Source organism: Meles meles, chromosome 2 (genome assembly GCF_922984935.1).
Source record: "Meles meles chromosome 2, mMelMel3.1 paternal haplotype, whole genome shotgun sequence".
Lineage (NCBI taxonomy): Eukaryota > Metazoa > Chordata > Mammalia > Carnivora > Mustelidae > Meles > Meles meles.
The window spans coordinates 89,335,662-89,356,328 of record NC_060067.1 but is presented as its reverse complement, the minus strand read 5'-3'; positions in this window follow the sequence as shown (position 1 = coordinate 89,356,328).

Sequence of the window (20,667 nt, the reverse complement as noted above, 5' to 3'; positions counted from 1 at the left end):
AATGAAATTAAGATAGTTTGTCTTACAGGCTTTCTTCACTTTCTCTTTCTTTTTCACACTTACACTGCATTCCTTTGTTTCACTGCATTCTCCCATCTGCTTCTTATCCCATTCCCTTTTTCTCTTCCCCCTTATCCTTTAAGAACTTCTCAGGTGGGGTGTGGATGGGGATGTTGGGGAAAAAAATGTTCATCCTACTTAAAAGCCAGATGGGCTAAAGTCAGGTAGAGTTAAGGATTTCTGTTTGTTTGTTTTGTAAGTTCAAAATTTCTAAATGTGTTGGGGGAATCGTGACTATGGAAACCCAGTCAGATCTGTTGTGCTACTCAGAAGTTGTTCCAAGTTTGCTGGTGCTGTTTTCCAAAGTTTGTCTTTTTGTTTGAGTTCGGTTTGGGGTGCACTTGAAGGTCATCTGGCACTAATTGAGTGCCACTAACTGGGTCTAAATAGAAGGCCTGGCAAAGTGAGTGGTAGAGAGCAGCATTGGCAGCAAACTGATGTTGCATTGACTTGTGAAAACCCAATCTTCTTTGTACAAATGAAAGAAGAATCCATTGGAAACAATCTGTTAGATTTACCCAGCATGCATGAGGATTTCAGTGGTAGTTGAGTCTTCACTACCAGAAAATGGTATGTAATTCTTGATTTCAAAACTTGTATCCTAAGATGGTCTATGACATGATTTTACTAATTAAAGGACAAATTGGTGTCTTTTGGTGTATGAATTACAATATGGTGAATAAATATAATTTGTGTATATATTATAATAGGGAATTTGACTGATTGACCCAGTTCTTGAACACTGCTTACATAGAGAACATCCTCCACTTTTATCCCACCTGCCTCCACCCCCAACAGTAGTTTTTGCATCCACAGAAAAGCAGGAGAATTTGGGAGGTGGAGGGGGTTTGACCCACAGAAGAATAAAGAAATTGAGGAAAATGGAATGATGATATAGCTTCTGTCCTCTGTCTAGCTCCTAGAACCGGGCTAGGTATTGGGATGGATGCGGTACTTATCCTCTGCCACCCTTTGGATTAAGAAGAGAAAGCCAATGATAGACTGAATAGACTGAGTGACAAAGCACACCAAGTTTTAGAGAAGACTCTTCCTTTGTGGAGCCTCTATCACTATGCTGCCTTCAGAATGGGCAGTTTTGGAAGCACTAGAAGAGCACCCTTACCATGGGCCTTGATGTTTCTCATGAGGGACTACAGTGATGTTCCTTCCAATGGCCCTCTGAACTGTGGACAATGTGGGAAAGTGTGGCAGATCTTAGACAGACACATGTGAAGGATACCTCTCATTTAACTGTGGGAGATATTGAGGGGAAACTGAAATCTACAATCAAGTATAGCGACATAGTAGTTTGGAGATTTCTGATGAAAACTGATACATGTCTATTAGGAAAAGCAGAAGTAACCTCTATGTGACCCTGTGTGTGTGTGTGTGTGTGTGTGTGTGTGTGTGTGTGTGTGTCTGGGTATATAGTGAAGGTAGCCAGGATTTAATATTTAGTATAATCACAGTGAGAGGCATCTTTATTTTATGTCAATAGATCTTTTTCTTGGCCTTCTCTTTTCTATATAATAAAATATCTTTCTTAATCTGATGGTCAAGAACTGGTGGAGACTAGGTCTATACTATAAAGAATATTTTATCACCAAAATTAATCTAAGGAAAAACATTCTAGACCCAAAGATATTTCCTTGTTTTCTTCCTGTAAAGCTTGTAATTAATATACTCTGATCTTGCTTTAGTTTAACTCTTTTTCTGGTAAAATGTAAATATATGAAGTGTAGGACATTTGAAATTATGGAAATATAGAAAGAAGGAAAATATCACAAATTATATACTGCCGTAGGCCTGTTTTGGAAATCACAATCTGTTCTTGCAGGATCAGAGATGGATTCCAATTCATTCATAGGTGAGAACCAGACTTGCCCTCCATTTATTTATAGCAGAAACAAAATTGAAGCAGGATTCCAGTCTGCTTCTAACTGCATTTTAATAATGGTTTTCTGGAGACAAACCCTCGGAGAGCAACTACCCTTGGGGAGGACAACAAAGGAGGCTGTTGGAGAGCCACTACAGACTCACAGAGTCCCTGCTGTGATTTGGGCTTGGATGGGGATTTTAATTAATGGGGTTTGGCAAAGAAGGAGTAGATGGAGGAGTAAAAGGTGAGAATCAAAGAAACCCTGACAAGAAACCTCAAACCATCTGTTTCTTCCCCTGTTTTCCATGTACAAAATATGATATTAATTTTTTTAAGATTTTATTTATTTGAGAGAGAGAGAGAAAAAACATGAAGCGGGAGGGGCAGAGGGAGAAGCAGCAGCAGACTGCCTACTAAGCAGGGAGCCTGATGTGAGGTTAGATCCCAGGACCTGGGAGCATGACCTGAATCAAAGGCAGACACATAACTGACTGAGCTACCCAGGCGCCCCAAAATATGATATTTCTGTTTTCTCTATTAACATTCAGTCCAAAGGAAAATATCAGAAAAATTAATTTACTCCAATCTAAATGTAGTACCTCTCCTAGAAAGTTACAACTGTTATTTACCTGCACAAGGTACCCGTGGGGAGCTGTCGTTAAGTAGGCCTGGTCTGGTAAACTGTTCCGGGGTGAGGTCTTGCACGGCAGTGGCGGCGAACCTGCACAGAATGCTGAGTATCTTTTTTATGTTTGTGGTTGAATTATTATAAAAGCCTTCCATGACTGCGGTGTTAGCGGTGGTTCTGTTGGACAGGTTGACTGGTGCCATCTAATCAGATTTCGTGTTCTGTGCTGTGACACCTGAAGATGTGGAAGGGACAGGTTACTAAGGCCTTTGTTGAGTCCAAACAGCCAGTAAAATAGAAAAATCTAATAAAGTTGCAATATGTTGTTTTAAAAATAATTTTTTATTTGTTTATTTATTTCCTTGCTTGTTTGCTTACTTAGTTTTTCAGAGTTACAACTTTAAAGAGGGACTGAAGATGTTAAGTCAAGGGAATTAATTTCTAGTTGTGGAGTTTCCAATATCACTAAATAAGATGAAGAAATACTGACTAAGGGGCTATGGCATTACATTACACTGAGAAGGTAATTATCTGAGAAGTCCAGGGCAATCTTCAGGCATTCCAAACCGTAAATGAATTCAGAGCAGTCTCATGGATTTTATTTCAGATACCAAGAATAAACCCCAAAATGACTTAACTAGAATGAAGATATTAATTAATTAATTAATTAATTCATTCATTCATTCATTCATTCATTCAATACACATTAAGCACACAGTATGTATAGGATTCAATCTTAGACTTTGAAGAAAACAAAAGATATTTAAATTTTATCCCTAAACATATACAGAAATAATTTTAACCAAAGTTAGAACGTGGTGGTATCTTGAGTGAGGTTCAGGAGAGAGGTTCTTAAAAAAAAAACAAAACCTGGAAGGTGCTAGAGAATATTATTTAGAATAAAAAAATATCAGTGGAAATAGGATGACTAAAGGGTCAAGAGAAAAGATATTTTTTTGAGAAAGTGATGCTCCTGGGATCAACTTGGCAGAGTAGTTGGGAAAGAAACATAAAAGAAGGTGGGGGGCAGAGAGGGAAGGAGGGAGAGTGGAAGGGAAGGAGAGAAAGAAATACTTAGAAAATGTGAGATGAAAAGGAAGAATGCATAGGAGATTTATACTGAGTAAACTCGGTCTACATTAAGTAGAATAGAAATCTGTTTATTGAGTGATTATGGCAGCAGGGCTTGATAGAAATATTTAGAGTAAGTGTCTAGAGAGGTATATCAATGCATCTATAAAAGAGGGAGCATTGTCAGTTATCAGTGAGGGCCCAAGTAGGGTCATGTTAGGTAGTTTCATTTTGGATCCATTCAGCCCAGGTTTGTGACTTTATTCTAAGGCTGAAAGCAAGCACAGAAAGAATGGATGGGGACTTTAACCTAAAAAGGTTTGACAAAGAAGGCACAGGTAGAAGAGAGAAAGGAAAGAATCAAGAATGGCAGTAGAAACATTACTAAAAAGATGAATGCCAGAGGGTTTGGTTGGAGGGGAGAAGACATGTGGAGCCACAATAACCAGAGGATTCTAAAGGACCTGGTACTGACTGGTACCTCTCCCTGACACGTTCATCTAATCTCTACCTAGTGATCTCCTTCACTCTGCCCTGCAAGTGAATCCCTTTAAATCTAAACTTCCTTGGTAGAAGAAGGAGGTGGGTAAATGTGGTGGTAAGGCTCCAAATGGCAGAATATTAACAATGCAGTGGCTGACTTTTAATTCAACTAGACTTCTTATTCTTCATAGAAATAAAAAAAAAAACTTAATTCTTTCCTAATTAAATTCTTAAAAATGTTAACAAACGGGGTGCCTGGGTGGCTCAGTGGTTTAAGCCGCTGCCTTCGGCTCAGGTCATGATCTCAGGGTCCTGGGATCGAGTCCCGCATCGGGCTCTCTGCTTGGCAGGGAGCCTGCTTCCCTCTCACGCTCTCTGCCTGCCTCTCTGCCTACTTGTGATCTCTCTCTGTCAAATAAATAAATAAAATCTTTAAAAAAAAAAACAAAAACCAAAACCCCACAGCATCAGCTCAAAAAAAAAAAAATGTTAACAAACAAGGCAAAACAAAGAAATGTATCTATATAAGTCATATTGCTAAAAAATACAGAAAAGATGATTAAATAAATAAGAACAGGAACAGTTAGGCACTTTACAAATCCTTAGCTGTCATCAATTATTATTTAATCTTATCCTGTTTCTCTGAACTTATATAGGTTTCTTTTCTGTTCACCTTGGATCTTTATACTTAGAATGAAAACCATTCCAGAAATGAAAAGCATATGCCAGGAGTAAATACACCTATCACTTTTATTTTGCTGTAGGCTTTAACTTCCCTGAAATGGGAATGTTTTTAAGTTTTGGTTGATCATTTCTTTGTGTCTTAAAATGAAGAAGAAATCATTTTTCTCCATTGCTACTTCTGAAGGAGAACAGGTGAAGTGAAGTCATTAAGAAAACCCTGGCTTTCTCTTTGGTTAACATTTTCTAGGTTTCTTTCTTTCTTTCTTCTTCTTCTTCTTCTTCTTGGAAAGGACATATCCTTCTGTTCCCATCTCCCAGTCAGCATCTTCTGCTGGTTATCCCCTTGGGATAGCTATAGGTCCACATCGATGGATGAATTCTAATGTAGAATTTTGTTTGTAAAGTTAGACTTATCAGAATGTATCTTTTAACAAGAGAATTCGCCAAGCTTTTAAGGCAGAGCTTAAGTTCCAGGTAAACTTATGGATGAATTACTTCTACAGCCATGGGCCATTTAGGAATCAGAGGCTCTGGGGTGCCCTAGGACAGAACTTCTGGAGTGTTGTCCTTGGCCCCAGCTCTCTCTAGCTGATTTAACAATGGTGTGCACTCATTGCCCATCTCCTGCTTTAACAACTCTGCCATGCCAGGCCTCAATGTGGTCTTCTCTGCCATACCCCCGGTGCTTGGATTGATTGATTATTTGGGCAACATTTAAAGGAAAACAGTCTTTAAAACAAATTCACTTAGATCAACCAATAAAAAGGACAAAGATCACAACTAAAACAATCGCTTTTCCCTGGAAAGTAACAGACAGCTATGAGCCCGGATCTTGCTTTCCTCACCTTGTCTGTGAACCTAGGCTAGGTCCCAGGGAAGTCCCAACTCTATCAGCAGCTCATGGGAAGTCCCAACACTATCAGCAGCTCACTCCACTTTCTTCCCAGGATCACCTTTAGAAGGAAAAGGAGTGAAGTACTGATTGTGTCAGCTTTGTAGAGTGAAATCACTTTGAGGGGATGGAAGCAAAGAAACAATATGTGCCCCAATATTTCCTTTCTCTTTCGGTCTCAGAGCAAGAGTCACCTCACTGTGAAGTCCACCCACCAAGGGGACGGGATTGGTACTGCTGGGAAGACTCTTCCACAAAGTGGTTGGGCTTCTCTAGTGCTCTGACCCCATATACTGAAGTTGGGGCTGGGTGGGCACTGAAGGTTTAGAGCTGGACTTCAGATCAGCTTCAGGACAAGAATGTATAAAATAACAATGGCAGGAGTTTGTGGCTAGAGCAGTGTCTCAAACCTGTCTGCACTTCAGAATCACCTCAGGTGGTCTCAAGAAAATTTAGTAGCTGGGCCTGTCTCCTGACACTGAGTTAATATCCAAGGAGTAGTGTCCAAGCACTAGTGTTTTTTGGACAGTTCTCCAGATGATTCTAATGCATAGGCACTGTTGAGAGCCACTGACCTAGAGCTTGGTCATCTTGAAGGCCTCACTCTTATGTCTGTGGCCTGCAGCCTACTGATCCTACCAGTCTCAGAGCAAGCAGAAGTTAATCTTTATTTGAGATGTAGTCACTAAAGTGCTCTTGACACTACCATTCCCTTTTGTTTGGTGTGAGCCACAGTCCATCAGTTATTGAATGGTCACTGATTAATCATTCAGTTTTCAGAATTCCTGTATTTGTCTGTTTGGAGGAGGTTTTGAAGTCAGCCTATAGGGTTTCAATCCCAACTCCACTACTTACCAGCTTTGTGATCCTGGGTAACTTAGTTAATCTCAGTGATTATGCAACTTATAGTTGCATAGATTGGGAAATGATAGTATCTTCCTTCAGTTCTTCTGTGTGTGTGTGTGTGTCTTTGTATGTATATTTAATGCGTTACTATATCTAAAATGCTTAAAATAGTGCCTGACACAGTGATTACTCAGTAAATGTTAGGGTTTTTTTTTTTTTCTTTTAATCATTTTACCACCAAGTCTCATTAGTTAGAAGCAGGAGCCCACATTTAATAACTACCTGTCTTACTTAACTAAACATCTTCTAACTAAACATCTTAATTAAAACATCTTCTATGGCTTCCATCTAGTAAGAAGCACATTTTTCCCCTGTTTGCTGTGCTGTTATGCACAGCAAACAATGTTTCTTAAATATATCCATTTTTGTAACCTAATCCAAATACATCCAACATGATTTTGATTTCATAGGAAAAGTATCGGTCACTAACCCAAACTAAAACTATTTCCGATGTAATTCCCCTTAGACAAATGTTTCTCAGCTTCTTTTTTTTTTAGTATTTATTGCCTTTCTTCTTAGAACATTCACAGATGTTCTCCTGATTGCTTTCCACATGAAATTTTAATACCAAAGATATATTATATGTATGTTTACATAATGTATAATGTATATAGGTATGCTATATACATTAAAAGTAAGATGTTTTGCCTCTGTTGGCAGCATGCTTTATCTAAATCCCCCCAAATGTTTATGCCATTCTAATGCCACTCAGCCTAAGGGGAAAAGTGACAGATTGTTAATTGGAAAGGAGAGAAACAAATGACCATTTAAAAATATTGATAGGAACCCTCCTAGTGCTGTAGATGGGATGCGTTCAAGTGAGGAGTCCCAAGGTTTACCCTGCCTTTCCTTCACATTAAATATTCCTCTGCCAACATGATGTAACTTTTACGGCCTGACAAATAAGAAAAATCACAGGAAGAAATGAGAACATCCTTTCCCTTCAGAAAACCAGGCAAATTCTTAATATCATTCTTATCCCTCAGAAAGAAGACATATGCTCATTCTAGGTCTAAGAAAGCAATGAAACCAACTAATGAAAACCCAGAAAAGGTTGTGACAAATCTACAGATAAACTAATCCCTCCTATTATTTCAGAATCAAGTGACTTCTGGGTGGCTCAATTGGTTATGCATTTGCCTTTGGCTCAGATCATGATCCCAGGGTCCTGGGATTGAACCCCATGTCAGTCTCCCTGCCCAGCAGTGAGTCTGCTTCTCCCTCTCCCTCTGTGTGCTCACGTTCTCTTTTTCAAATCAATCAATCAATCAATCTTTTAAAAAATCAAGTGACTTCTCAGGCATATTAGCAATTGATTTCATAATATGGCCATATATTTTTAGATAAATTTTTCCTATAAAGTGTTCATTGACTTTGCAATGATAACTGAAAACATTTAAAATAATTGTAATACTCTAATTATTGGTTTTGAAAACAAACTTAAATTTATTATTAAAATGTTTTAGTTTTAACAAGTAATAAGAAAGTATTCAAATTATAACCAGTATATGTAAATATGGAACATTTGATACTGTGGTACTACAAATAGAATTTACTGATTTTCACATTTCTTCATGCTTTGAAGGAAAAGTTAATTTGAAGAATGCATATTGATTTTACTATGATTATAGAACGTGTTTCAAGGATCAATGGGGTCTCATATAACTAGTTATTTAATCTCCATTGAGCTGTAAAATGCTACTTGATGTGTCTGTTTGTTAACCGTGGGTCCTGAGAATATTGACTGTATTATAAAGGATCATTCAACATGTTTTCGCAAACTTAAAATAGAAAGACAGGTTTTAGTTTTTTCCCATGTAGGAGAGAGTGGAACATTTTAAAATTGAGAAACTTAAAAAGAATTCCAAGATAAAAGAAAGTGAGACTTGAAATTTCTAAGTAGTTCTGGGTCTTTTAGTCACAGTCCCCAAGTCATTTCTCATAAGGTGCTTTTATCTTTGGTAAATATGCCCCTGCTTACATAAGAAAAAATATTATTTAAGCTATTTAGGAGTACAAGGGTTTAATTTAGAAAATTGATAACAATTATCAAATAATATTTAGTACAGAGTTCGCCCAAATTAACAGTATCATGTGCTGTCATCACTGAAGTGTGAGGCGAGTCCCTCAGAGTACCTTAACTTCCCTAAGCCACGGTACCCTCTTCTGTAAAGTATTATAATAAAATATCCCTCAAAAAGTATGTTATATGGATTAAATGAGATAACATGTTACAACAGTTTAGGAGTCTCCCTTTACTTTGCAAGTATGAAGAACCATTGCCGATATTATTGTCGTTGTGAGCTCAAGTATCAGGAAAAACACAGAATCTCTTGTTCAAGCTCTGGGTCTACTTGTATGTTATCACCTGTACTTTTTAAATATGGGTAGTCTCAGGATTTTCTCTAACTATACAGAAATGTCCATTGATTGTATTGTGATTGTACTCTGTTGACATTTCCTATTTACTTGTCTGTATCCACTAGTAAACTATAAGTTAAAAAGGCAGCTTTTCTATCTCATTCATTTGTCACTCTACCCCAACTCTAGCATATGTGAGTTAGCACCCAGTATGTGCTCAATAATGTGTTGAAGGGATACAAGAATAGGTGAAGAATATACTTTGATTTCCTTAGGTAGAATGTTTTTCCCATGTGGTTTTAAAACCTGCCTCAATTGTGACCTGAGACCGCCATGACTCATTTGGCCTCCCAACCAAAAACACCAGGAGTACTAATTACTGTAAAAGGCAATGTCTTCAGAAAGAAAAGTTGTCTACCTACAGTAACTTAACAGAAACCACCTACCATCAAATTTTATGTTGGTTCATGAACCACCAAACAGCAGGAATTTTCCATTCCCATCTAAGAAGACTGCTATTTAACAAATTGTCTAAATCACTTTAGAAGGTGTTATGACTGGAATAAAGAAAGTGATCTACCATATACTCATTAAAGCTTTCTTGGGCCTACAGTATGGACTACAACGCACTAGGCACCCTGTAGGTTACAAGAGAAATGGAAGACTCCGGTCCCTGCCCTCAAAGAACTTGCTCCCAGGCCAAGGAGATAAGTCCATACTGGAGAAGAGAGGACTGATTCAAGAGTGTCTCAAGGGACAGTGGGCATATAAATTATAGACCCGTGGCCAGTTCTGGAGGGATTTGCTCCTGGAGGGAAAACAATAACTCTGTGTTGATTTTTCTTTTTTAAACTTTAATCTTAGAATTAAGAATTATTTAATTCTTTATTTTGTGAATGGGACATAAAAATGTCAAGGTGGCTTCAGAAGAAAGAGCATACTAAATTTTTATATTTCACTCTGTACAGATTTTTCCATCTTCTGCATAGAACTATAACTAAGAAAAATCCTTTGACCCAGGGTCCTTGCTGATCCTCTTTGGGTACAATAGTTCATGAACACAAATTCTGACTTCAGGAAACCAATGAAAGACTTAATTCTGAGGGCACCTGAGTGGCTTAGTCGATTAAGCCTCTGTCTTCAGCTCAGGTCATGATCCCAGGGTCCTGGGATCGAGCCTCACATCAGGGAGCCTGCTTCTCCCTCTTCCTCTGCCACTCTCCCAGCTTGTCCTCTCTTTAGGTTTCAAATAAATAAATAAATAAATAAATAAATTCTTAAAAAAAAAAAAAAGAAAGACTTAATTCTGGCAGAACTTGAGGTGGAGGAAAAGGAAACCTGGGTACTCTCATGCTCTGCAGTCCTTTGTTTCCCTATGGTGTTATCTCTGTTCCATCTGAGGACAGGGTAAGATAAGTGGGAAAAACAGAGGGCAGTGTGGCCAGGCTAAAACAGGCTGGGTAGGTTAAAGGGACTAAGAGCTACTGAGTGGGGATTCTACTTAAAGGTTAAAAGCCTGAAACATGATAGATTCTGGGAACAGTGTGATAGTGATGGGGACAACATGGATAGGTAGAGACAGAGTGACGAGTGGTTCAAAATCAAGGCTAGGTTAAAAACAAGGTATTGCCAGTAAGACTATCCCACAGCAATTGGATTGGAGCTAGGCTTAAGCTGGTCACCTTTTCATAAAGGAAATGTTTAGGTGAAGCAGTGACCAGGGGTTTCATGCATGGCCTGTCCTGTCCTGGCCAAGGTGTAAAGGAGCCAGCCATATTGGGATTTGCATTGCCTCTGTATCCGTTAGGACTGCTTTCTTGTTCATGTGTCACTTCATGATTATAATGTGGACGCTGGAGTTAAGGACATCACATCCTTATTCATTCAAGACACTGGAGGACGGGCAAGGAGGAAGAGGTTAGTGTCAACAGATTTTCTCTAACGTTTTTCTTGCCAGAATGCTATCACTTGGTAATGTCTGGGGTTTCTAGAAAAGAAGGCAGGAAATAAACTATTAACTTTTTCATCCTCTCAAATAAATAGAGTTGGTGGAGATCTGGATTTGGGTGTGGAGGAACCAACATTAACTGTCATTCACAGGTTCCAAAATAATCCTTACCACTTGTTTCCTTTCTACTCTGTCCCTCATGACAAGGTTTTTTAAAAAGAAGAGAATGCTTAAGGATGTTTCTAGTGGAGAGTTAACAAATTCATTTCAGTCTTCAGCTGGCATCCACCCAATCTGCTCAGATACCCAGGAAACCTGTTTCTTTTGTTTGATCACCTTTCATTCTTGCAGATGTTTATCTTGTCCCATTTCTGATTACAACTGCAGCCATGGTGGACATTTCTATGTATGCCACTAAAAATCATCCACCTCAGACACCCACCATAACCTCTCCATTTTCCTGCCCCAGGGTTTTCATCAAATCCAAAAGAATTCATTGACCCATACATGTGAGTAGCCCAGAAATGCAAGAAAGCTTATTTTCTTGGAGATAACCCTTCTCCAGGGGCAGACAGCAGTCAGTAGACAATGCCCCAATCTACTGCACTTGAACAATCTTGAGGAGCATTCCCCATGCTTCTTTGAGGGTCCCAGCTAGTTGAACATGGTGGAAACCACTGCAGCAAATCCCTCTTACCTGTTTGTTTTCTCCCTCTACCTAACACTCCTTTCTCCAGCACTTCTGCTTCTTGGGATCACCACATGGAGACGTAAGGAGCCCTGCATCTACATCCTTGTCTCGGGCCCTGCTTTGGCGGAGGGACCCAAACTAAATCTCCTCATTGGAACTCTGTGGTAATAATTTTTCCTTTTGGGGGGCGCCTGGGTGGCTCAGTGGGTTAAGCCGCTGCCTTCGGCTCAGGTCATGATCTCAGGGTCCTGGGATCGAGTCCCGCATCGGGCTCTCTGCTCAGCGGAGAGCCTGCTTCCCTTCCTCTCTCTCTGCCTGCCTCTCTTGTGATTTCTCTCTGTCAAATAAATAAATAAAATCTTTAAAAAAAATAATTTTTCCTTTTGGCATTTCCACAGTATCCTTCTTTTTACATAGTACATTTTGAGGGGAAGTTAGGCTTGATTTCTCTACAGAAACTAAAAATCTAGAGATGTGAACAATAATTCATTATACAAATGTAACCATGTCATATGTTTTTCTCTTGGGAGAAACAAATACATCAGAGAGTATTCTTCTCTCAGAATTGCTTATTGGACCAAGGTATTGACTGATTATTATAAATGTGTATGTGTCTAGGAGAATCAGCAGCAAAACCAAAGCATTTACAAGGTGATCACTGTGCCAAGTATCTGGTCCAATGATATGAGCTGAGGATCCACAATCAGACATGATTGCTGCTCTCAAATCACTCATGGAGTGGAGGTAGGGTGTGGGGTGGTCAGGTAAACAATGATCCATGTGGTCTGTGTTATAAGGATCCACAGATCTTGGTGACTGATGAAATGGGGAATGGGAACAAAAAAGACATAGGGATCTTGGATCCCTATTCAAAGCCTTCCAGCCTGGGTGACTGGGTGGGTGGCACAAAATTAACCAAGACAGAAAATGCAAGGACAATAACAGATTTAAAGAGAAAGATGACATGTTGAACTTTAAATATCTATAAATTATTCAGGAGAAGATATCTAGTAGACGGAAGTATAGGTCTAAAGATAAGGAAAGAAATCTAGATTGGACTGCAGATTTGGAAATCATTGATGCATAAAGTTAATGTTATGGAAATAAATTAGATCAGCAGGAAAAGAAAAGGGAGAAAAGCAAGTGGAAAATTAACCCCAGGAAACAGCAGGACTTATAAAAGGGTTAAGAAATAGGAACTAGCAATAAGACTGAAAAGGGTTGCCTAGAGTAGGAGAAGAATCAGATGGGAGTGTTTCTCAATTCTTGAAAGCCGAGGGAAAAGTGCAATTTCTTGTACCTGATGCTGTGCTACAGAGAGATTAAGCAGGATGGATAAAGACAAGGGCCTTTTCGGATATCAGTTTCAGTAGAGGGCAGACAAAGGACATCTGGTATGTTATTTTACTCACTGCAGCCTGTGTCTCCTTAGTAGCCATAAAAGAAGGGCATTAACATTACCATCTAGAGCCTCTACTTATAATCCCAGCTTCTTCTGACAACCAGAAGCAGATTTCTTCACTTTCTTTTTTCCCCTCTCCTTCTCCTTCCCAAACATACTGAGATTTATCTTCTTCCTATGTGAAGGATCATTCTCTCCTCCCACACATTTCTATTTGCCATATAGAAGATGCTGCTCTTTCTTGGCTTATTTGCACACCACGTTGTGGTAAAAGTAACTGTTATATTAACAGAAGTTCTCTGAGCTGGTGGACAGCTTCTAATCTGTATTAATGAATTTGGCAAAAAACATTCCTACTGCACTATCACTCCACCAACAAAGCTATGTGGCACATGCCAGATCATTGGGCTAAAAACAATTTGACTAAGAAGAAAATTGGTAAAAATCCAGAACTGGTTGCAAAACCTTATTTCCAGTCATTTGTTTCACATCTTTTTAGGCATTGATGCTTATTTTATTTTGTAATGACAAACAGACTAGTCTGTTTATTATTACAGTCTGTTTGTAACAATAACAAACTAGTCCTGCACTTAGGGAGGTTTACTAAATGCAGAAATTACAACAAAATCCTGATTTTTTTTTCAAAATGGTTATGGGAATCACCTAAAAAAGAAGTAAATCGTGATGTGAAACATAAATGAGTTACAGCAAGCTGCTTAGCCTGCAGGCAGTAGATGCTGAGAGGGTTTGGGAAACTGCTTTATGTGCTTTATGTGAGCTGGTTGTGTGAGTAGTGTGTAGAAGCTGGCTTGGTGGTTTGGTAAGATGATTATATATTTGGTTCTAGACATAATGAATCTGAGATAGGTCTGGATACAATCTAGAGAATCTAGAGAAATGTTTGGGTGGAAAAGTCAAAAAGGAATGCATAAATGGGAAAGGAAAAACTGAAGAGAAATAAAGCTGGAGGTTTGAGAGGTTATGCATACAACTGTGGGATTGGGTAAGATTACCAATGCAGAATACAGAGGGAGGTAAAAGAAGGTTTGATGAGACTGCTGGCCACCTACCCAGCATCCATTCCTCTATCTTCCTTAGTAAGAGAAGGCAAACTTTTAGCTGAGTACATCATCTCCTGAAATAAAAGACCACATTTCTCAGGGTACCATAGAGCTGTTGGTCACATGACTAGTTCTGGCCAATCATTTTTTGTCATAGTGTTGCATGGGACGTCAAGGACAGAGCAAGTCCTCTTTATCCAGTCCTCCTTCCTGTTCCTTGGAATGCAAAGGTAATGGCTGATGCTAACAGTCAGGTTGGTCATGAAGTGGCCTTGAGGAAATCACAACAGTAGAGACACATGAATTTCTGTTAACTTCCTAAAGCTGTTACATACCACCTCTGGACATTCTATAACTAGATTTTCTCTTATTGGAGAAAATAAACCTTTCTGTGTATAAACCACTATAGTTGGGTCTTTGTTACTTTCAACTGAATGTAATTTAACTAATACAAACACAGGGTAAAAAAGGAAAGAAGTGCTAAAGAAAAAGACAAAGAAGCCAAAATTAGAAGAGTAAGAGGAAGATTAGGACAGGGTGTATCATAGAACCAACGGGGAAGAAAGATGAAGACGATCAACAGGATTAAATACTGAAGAAAACGATTATATTTCATTGTAAGCTCATTAAACTCATAGTGAGGAAAGCAGATTTATTAATGATAATGGAGTATGTACCATTTATTCAGTGTTGCAAAACACCTAGAGCTTACAATTTTCTATTTTTCTAAAAGACTTTATAATACATCTCTTAATTGTCTTTCATCTACTGCCTAATCTGAGCCACAAAACTTTATAAATTGTATTTTGTGTTTAAATGTAACAATGATGACTATATTATAGAATGGAAAGCAGCAAAGGTGTGGCAAAAAAATCCCTATGTGCCAAATGAAATTTAAAAGTCTCTAAAGAAATTAGTGTAGTGATTTCCAATGGATTCTGAATTATACAATAGATTTTTTTGTTGTTTATTTAGTTCTCAGTGTCTTTATTCTGAGACAGGAAATTTTTATCCATCTTAATGACAGTGTTCATCATTGTTGATCCAAGCTTATTTGTCTCAAAATATAAATGTTGCTTTGTATTGGTTTATATTTATAATACTATCATCACAGATTTATTCAGCAGGCATAACAGCATTATTCTTCTCCCATCACTGCCCCCGAATACTGTATCAACTCTCCATCTCCGAAGTCTGAATAATATGTGAGTCAGATTCTAATCTTTTCCAGTCATTTTGGGATAATAGAACAATTCCTATTTTCCACTAATAAGGACAGCTTAGTCTAACATCAAAATTTAAATCTTTCATCCAATTAAACCTTCTCCTACCTGCCAGCTTAGAATTGACTCGTGATTTTAAACCAAACATGGAGAAGGAGGAAGTGAGATACTCTGCTCTCTCACTGTCCTTTCTCTCCCCTTGCAAACACACATTTTTGCTACACTTGGCTCCTTCAGGCCAGGGAGAGAAGAGGGACAAGAAGTAAAGCATAATGCTTTAACTAGTTGGTGCTGTTGACTATATTCTCTCACACCAGGGATTCAAATACTGACCATTTCATGGCACACATTAGTGAATTCCTCAGAGAACTCCACTTGCCCTGGTTCTTGACTTAGGTGATTTCCTCTCCTGATGACCTCTTATGATATCTCATCAGCTTCTATCCCTGGTGGTGACCACATGTGACCTTGTTCTGCCATGATTCCCTCCCCCCAGTGGACAGACTTTTGGGTTGGAGCCCTTTAGAAATGGCTCTCAATGTGACCATTCCACCACTTATTCACCCAAACTGGCCTGGCAAACATTTGGCATCTTTGCTCTGCCCAGTCCTACGGCTCCTTTCTCCTCTTGTCCTACCTACCCTCTTCGGCTACTCTTGTTTCTTATTCACATTGCCCCTAAGCTCCTGGGAGCACACATGAGTTTGATACCAAAGCTCATCCACTTGGGCACTCTACTGGTAGCAGCACATGGCAAGTGCTAAACCAAGAGACGTGAGGTCAGAGAACCTGTTCTGTTCTGGCAGATAACGCTTGCCTCTAAAAAACTTCTTTTGAGGCCTCCCAAATGCACTTAGGGAACATGTAGCTCATATCTTTCCTCACACGGAGAATAGGGGAAATACCTTCACTGCTATGAACTCTGCAAAGAATTCTCTTCCCAGGAAATTCTTAGTTTACTTTTATACAGTGTGTAGGGGGTAAAGGTCACTGAACTAGGATGGATATTTCTCAGCAAGTCATGCTGGGATTTATCTAGTGACTATTGAATGTAGCTTTGTATTTTTGCTGAAATTTCAAGGTAAGGGGAAATGTTCTATTCCAAAGCCTGCTACACTTGTGTTTGAGGGTGTGCAGTAATTTTTACAGTACACATAAAATGAAGAGGTTGAATTAGTTCATTTTCTAAAGGCTCCTCTGTCAGTAAAATATACTGGGATTTATCTGCATTCCTTTATTTGAGAGTCTAGCTTTTTGAGAAAATAAAAAGTCAGGAAGTAACCCCCCAAAGGCCTCAGAACAAGTAAAAATAATATTTAATAACATACACACAGCATGAGTACTTTATTTAGTAGAAGATTTCCTTGGGTCTCTCCTCAATGCCCAATTATTCTGACTCTTTCATATACTTTAGCTCAGATTAAGTCATTGAATGCTACAAAATTACTGTTCTTTTGTTGAAAACAACTTAAAAATGCTTATCAATTAGCATGTTGTTCATTACAACCAAAAATCTAACTCAAATAGACTTTAAAAAATTTTTAAAAATGTACTGTACATGAAAGTGACATGTCTACAGGCTTCAAGACAAAGTGTGACCCAGGTTCTCACCAAGGACCTAGTTTCTTTTCTTTTTTCCTGCATGGTTTTGACTTTATCTTAAATCTGACTTCCCTTACAGTTGTAAGGAGTGTCAGAAGCACCTGACAGTTAAATATTTCTTTTATGCCCACTGGCCATCTTTTTGCTAAGTCCTAAGAATAAGAAAGGAAACTTTTTTCTCAAAAGCCCCCAGGAAATTCTTTTAAGCTGAATTAGAACAAATGAGGTCATGTGCTCACTTCTGCATCAATAACTCTATAAAGGAGAATGGGGTATTCTGATGGGCTTCAGTCTGGGCCCACTCTGAAGCCAAGGATTAGGATCGGTTCTAATTAAAACATATAACTGGAAATTAGGGGGCACCTGGGTAGTCATTAAGCATCTGCCTTCTGCTCAGGTCATGATCCCAGTATCCTCGGATCGAGCCCCACATCAGGGTCCCTGTTCCTTGGGGAAGCCTGCTGCTCCCTCTCCCATTCCCCATGTTTGTGTTCCCTGTTTCACACACACTCTCTCTCTCTCTGTCAAATAAATAAATAATCTTAAAAAACAAAAACAAAAAACATATAACTCGAAATTAGGGGAGTTGTTAGGGAGGAAAAAAATAAAGAATAGATGATGAGAAGCATCAACAGATGTCCACTATACCAACTTAGGAAGGGAAAGTAGAAATTATTATTAAAATTTGGTAATGTCTTATAGAACTTAGGGACAGGAATGTTCTGGACTTCAAGAAGAAATGGAATTGGTAACGAGAAGTTCTTTGTGAATCCTTGCACACTTTTTCACTGCCTCTTGTTTCTTAAGCATCTACTTTACATAGGGTTTAGGGTACAGGCCATATAATGGCTTCTCACAGCTCTCAAGTTTATGTATTACAGTCACAGACTCACGGAGAATTTAACACTCACTCTGGTTTCAGACTCCACATTCCCTGGGAGGGACCACTGATCAGCCTAGTCAGGTGGGCTATCCTTCATGCAGTCAGCTGTTTCCACACACTAGGTTATTATAAGCAAACTTTGCTTCTTCTAGGATCCTGTTCCTGTGTATCAGGAAGGAGTTGAGGTGACCACAGGGAGTTAGGCGCTCTTCACACGATGTGTCTACCACAGATTGTAAATGCCCTAGACAGGCACATCACGGCAACCTGTCAGCAACAAGAGAAAGAAAAAGAATTTACAAATCAGACACAAGAGTTTAAGAGTATGGAAATGCATCAAGACAGTTCTACATGACCCAATAGTCTATATTCATGATAATTCTGGGTCATTTCATGTGACACTGGGTTCACTCGTCAGGTTAAATTGAAATTTTACCCTTGTGGAATAATGTGTGGCCATTGTTATCTAGTTAGTATAACCTACAGCTACCCTATTCCGTCTTTGTGGTTTCCTTAACCTCTATGCCTGGGTGAGATGAATTGTTAAGATTCCCTTCATTGTATGTATCTGCTGTTATTTCTGATACCAATTCTGAACCACTCCAGTTGTTTCTGACGTGAGTTCTTTCTACAGACATTTCCCTCTCACTGAACAGAGATGCTTGATGATGATTTTCCTCTCACTAAACGCTATGCTTACCTTCTTCCATAATGTGTGCAATTTTTTTTTTTTACGTAGTATTGACTGAAGTGATGAAGATGGGTATTATTTATCTTAGTTCCCAGAGGATAACTTGTCATCAAACTGTTTACAGATCTCATTATTCCCAAGATTTGGTCACAAAACTGAATATATCTACTGAATGGTTTCTCTATGCCGAAGTGTGATTCACTTGAGAAGTAATGCCATGTCTGTTCTGAAAGACCCTCAAGCACATAGAACTGGAATAAAATAAGAGATACTTATTACGAGAGAAGCAAAAATAAATTGTACTCATCTATCAGTGTAGCAGGAATGTTGAGAAGCTAGATCCAGGACCACCTCCATTGAGCCTCTGTCCTGTCTTTCCCTAATTTGGTCTAGATTTATATTCCCTTCTGGAGACAGGGCAGCATCATGGTTAGGAATGCAAATGCTGGAGTCAGAAAGGATGGTAACATTAAGAACATGGGCTGGATTAGAATCCGATGTCTTTCACAGGGAAACTCAAGGAAAATTACTTACCTTCCCTCACTCACTTTTTCCTTTATATGAGAGTTCTAAAATTAGTAAAAATAATACCTACCTCATAGGAAGCCTATATAAATGCAGTGCCCATATTTAGTTTTCTTTTTCTTTTTCTGGTCTTTTAGGGAAAGAAAACCATTTCACTGTTGAATAAGCATTAAAACTGAATGCACATCGCAGGCAATCTGCTAAAAGATTGCAGAGACAGAAAGATCTCATCCCCAGTTACATACATATCTTTAAGATGAGCCATAGCTAGTCCTCAAGTAAGACAGTTTGATAGTGCTATTTGCCACGTGCAGTTTATCCTAACTTTACCTGGTAATTGGAGTGACGCTCTGTGCTAGCTAATTGACTTTATCTGAAGGGAAAAAAAAAAAAAAACAACTTCCCATTTTTATGGCAGGAGATGGTGTTGTATCTTGGAATAAGTCACCCATCTAAGCTATGTTCCTATCCTCCCATAGAACCTAGGCGACAGAGGTGCTTGTATCCTTTGCTCTGCCCTTAATTACCCAGGAGCTTGACCTTTTCAATATTTTTTTCAGGAAGTTCAACTTTTTTTGAAAAAATTGAGATATAATTGGCAAATAGCATTATAATTAAATTTATTTTCTTTAAGATTTTATTTATTTATTCGAGAGATAGTGAGAGAGAGCATGAGCAAGGAGAAAGTGAGAGGGAGAAGCAAACTCCCCAAGGAGTTGGGAGCCCGATGCAGGACTCAATCCCAGGACTCTGGGATCATGACCTGAGCTGAAGGTAGTCGCTTAACTGACTGAGCCACCCAGGTGCCCTATAATTAAATTTAGATGTACAACATAATAATTCAGTATTTGTATATATTGTGAAATAATCACCGCAATAAGTCTAGTTCTTCCAATCTCACTGAATCTTTGTATATCCATGTAAGATATCTGAAAAATCTCACCATACTTGAATATCAAATCATTCTTATTTTCTTTTTCAAATATTTCTCAACACTTCTTTCTGGAACCATCTACCTTAGTGAAATCCTAAGTCTATTGGTCAGTTCAGGTTTCTTTCTGAGGAGCAAAGGCCAAATTCCTTGGTAGTGACTGGTGCTTTCTTCTGATCTGAAGAACTGCTGGCCTAATTTTTAGCTCTGTTTTCTGGGAAATGCCTAGTAATCCTCTGGTCATTAAGGGCTAAATAGTAGTCACAGTTTGAATTAATGACTGCGCAGTGGCCTTGTGTATCATAATACTTACCCTCCTTTGCCAGTACCTTTATTTATAGTAACAAACTCTTAAAAACAAAGCAAAGCAAATAGTATATGCACATTGTAGTAGAAGATGCTTAGGGATAATGGAATAAAGCCCTTGCCCCTGAGGCAAGGGCGGGCTAGGAGTCACCTTGTTCACTGTAGAAGCTGGAGCCTGTCAAAGCTGCCTTAGAGGGGTCTAACGAGAACCCCAAGATCAAATTCCAAGGGCCTTTATTTATAACAAAGGGGGCACTTACTGAGCAGACTGGAAGTACTTCTTACACACAGGACAATAGCTTCCTTTCAAGATCAGAGAACCCCTTACTTTGCAAAACTGACAACACTATCTGAAGGGTTTTAATTCTAAGAAATACTTCATTATTAAAACTTTGTGGTTCGTACCCAAAGAAAGCTGAAGTGGGATGATTGCCCCTGGG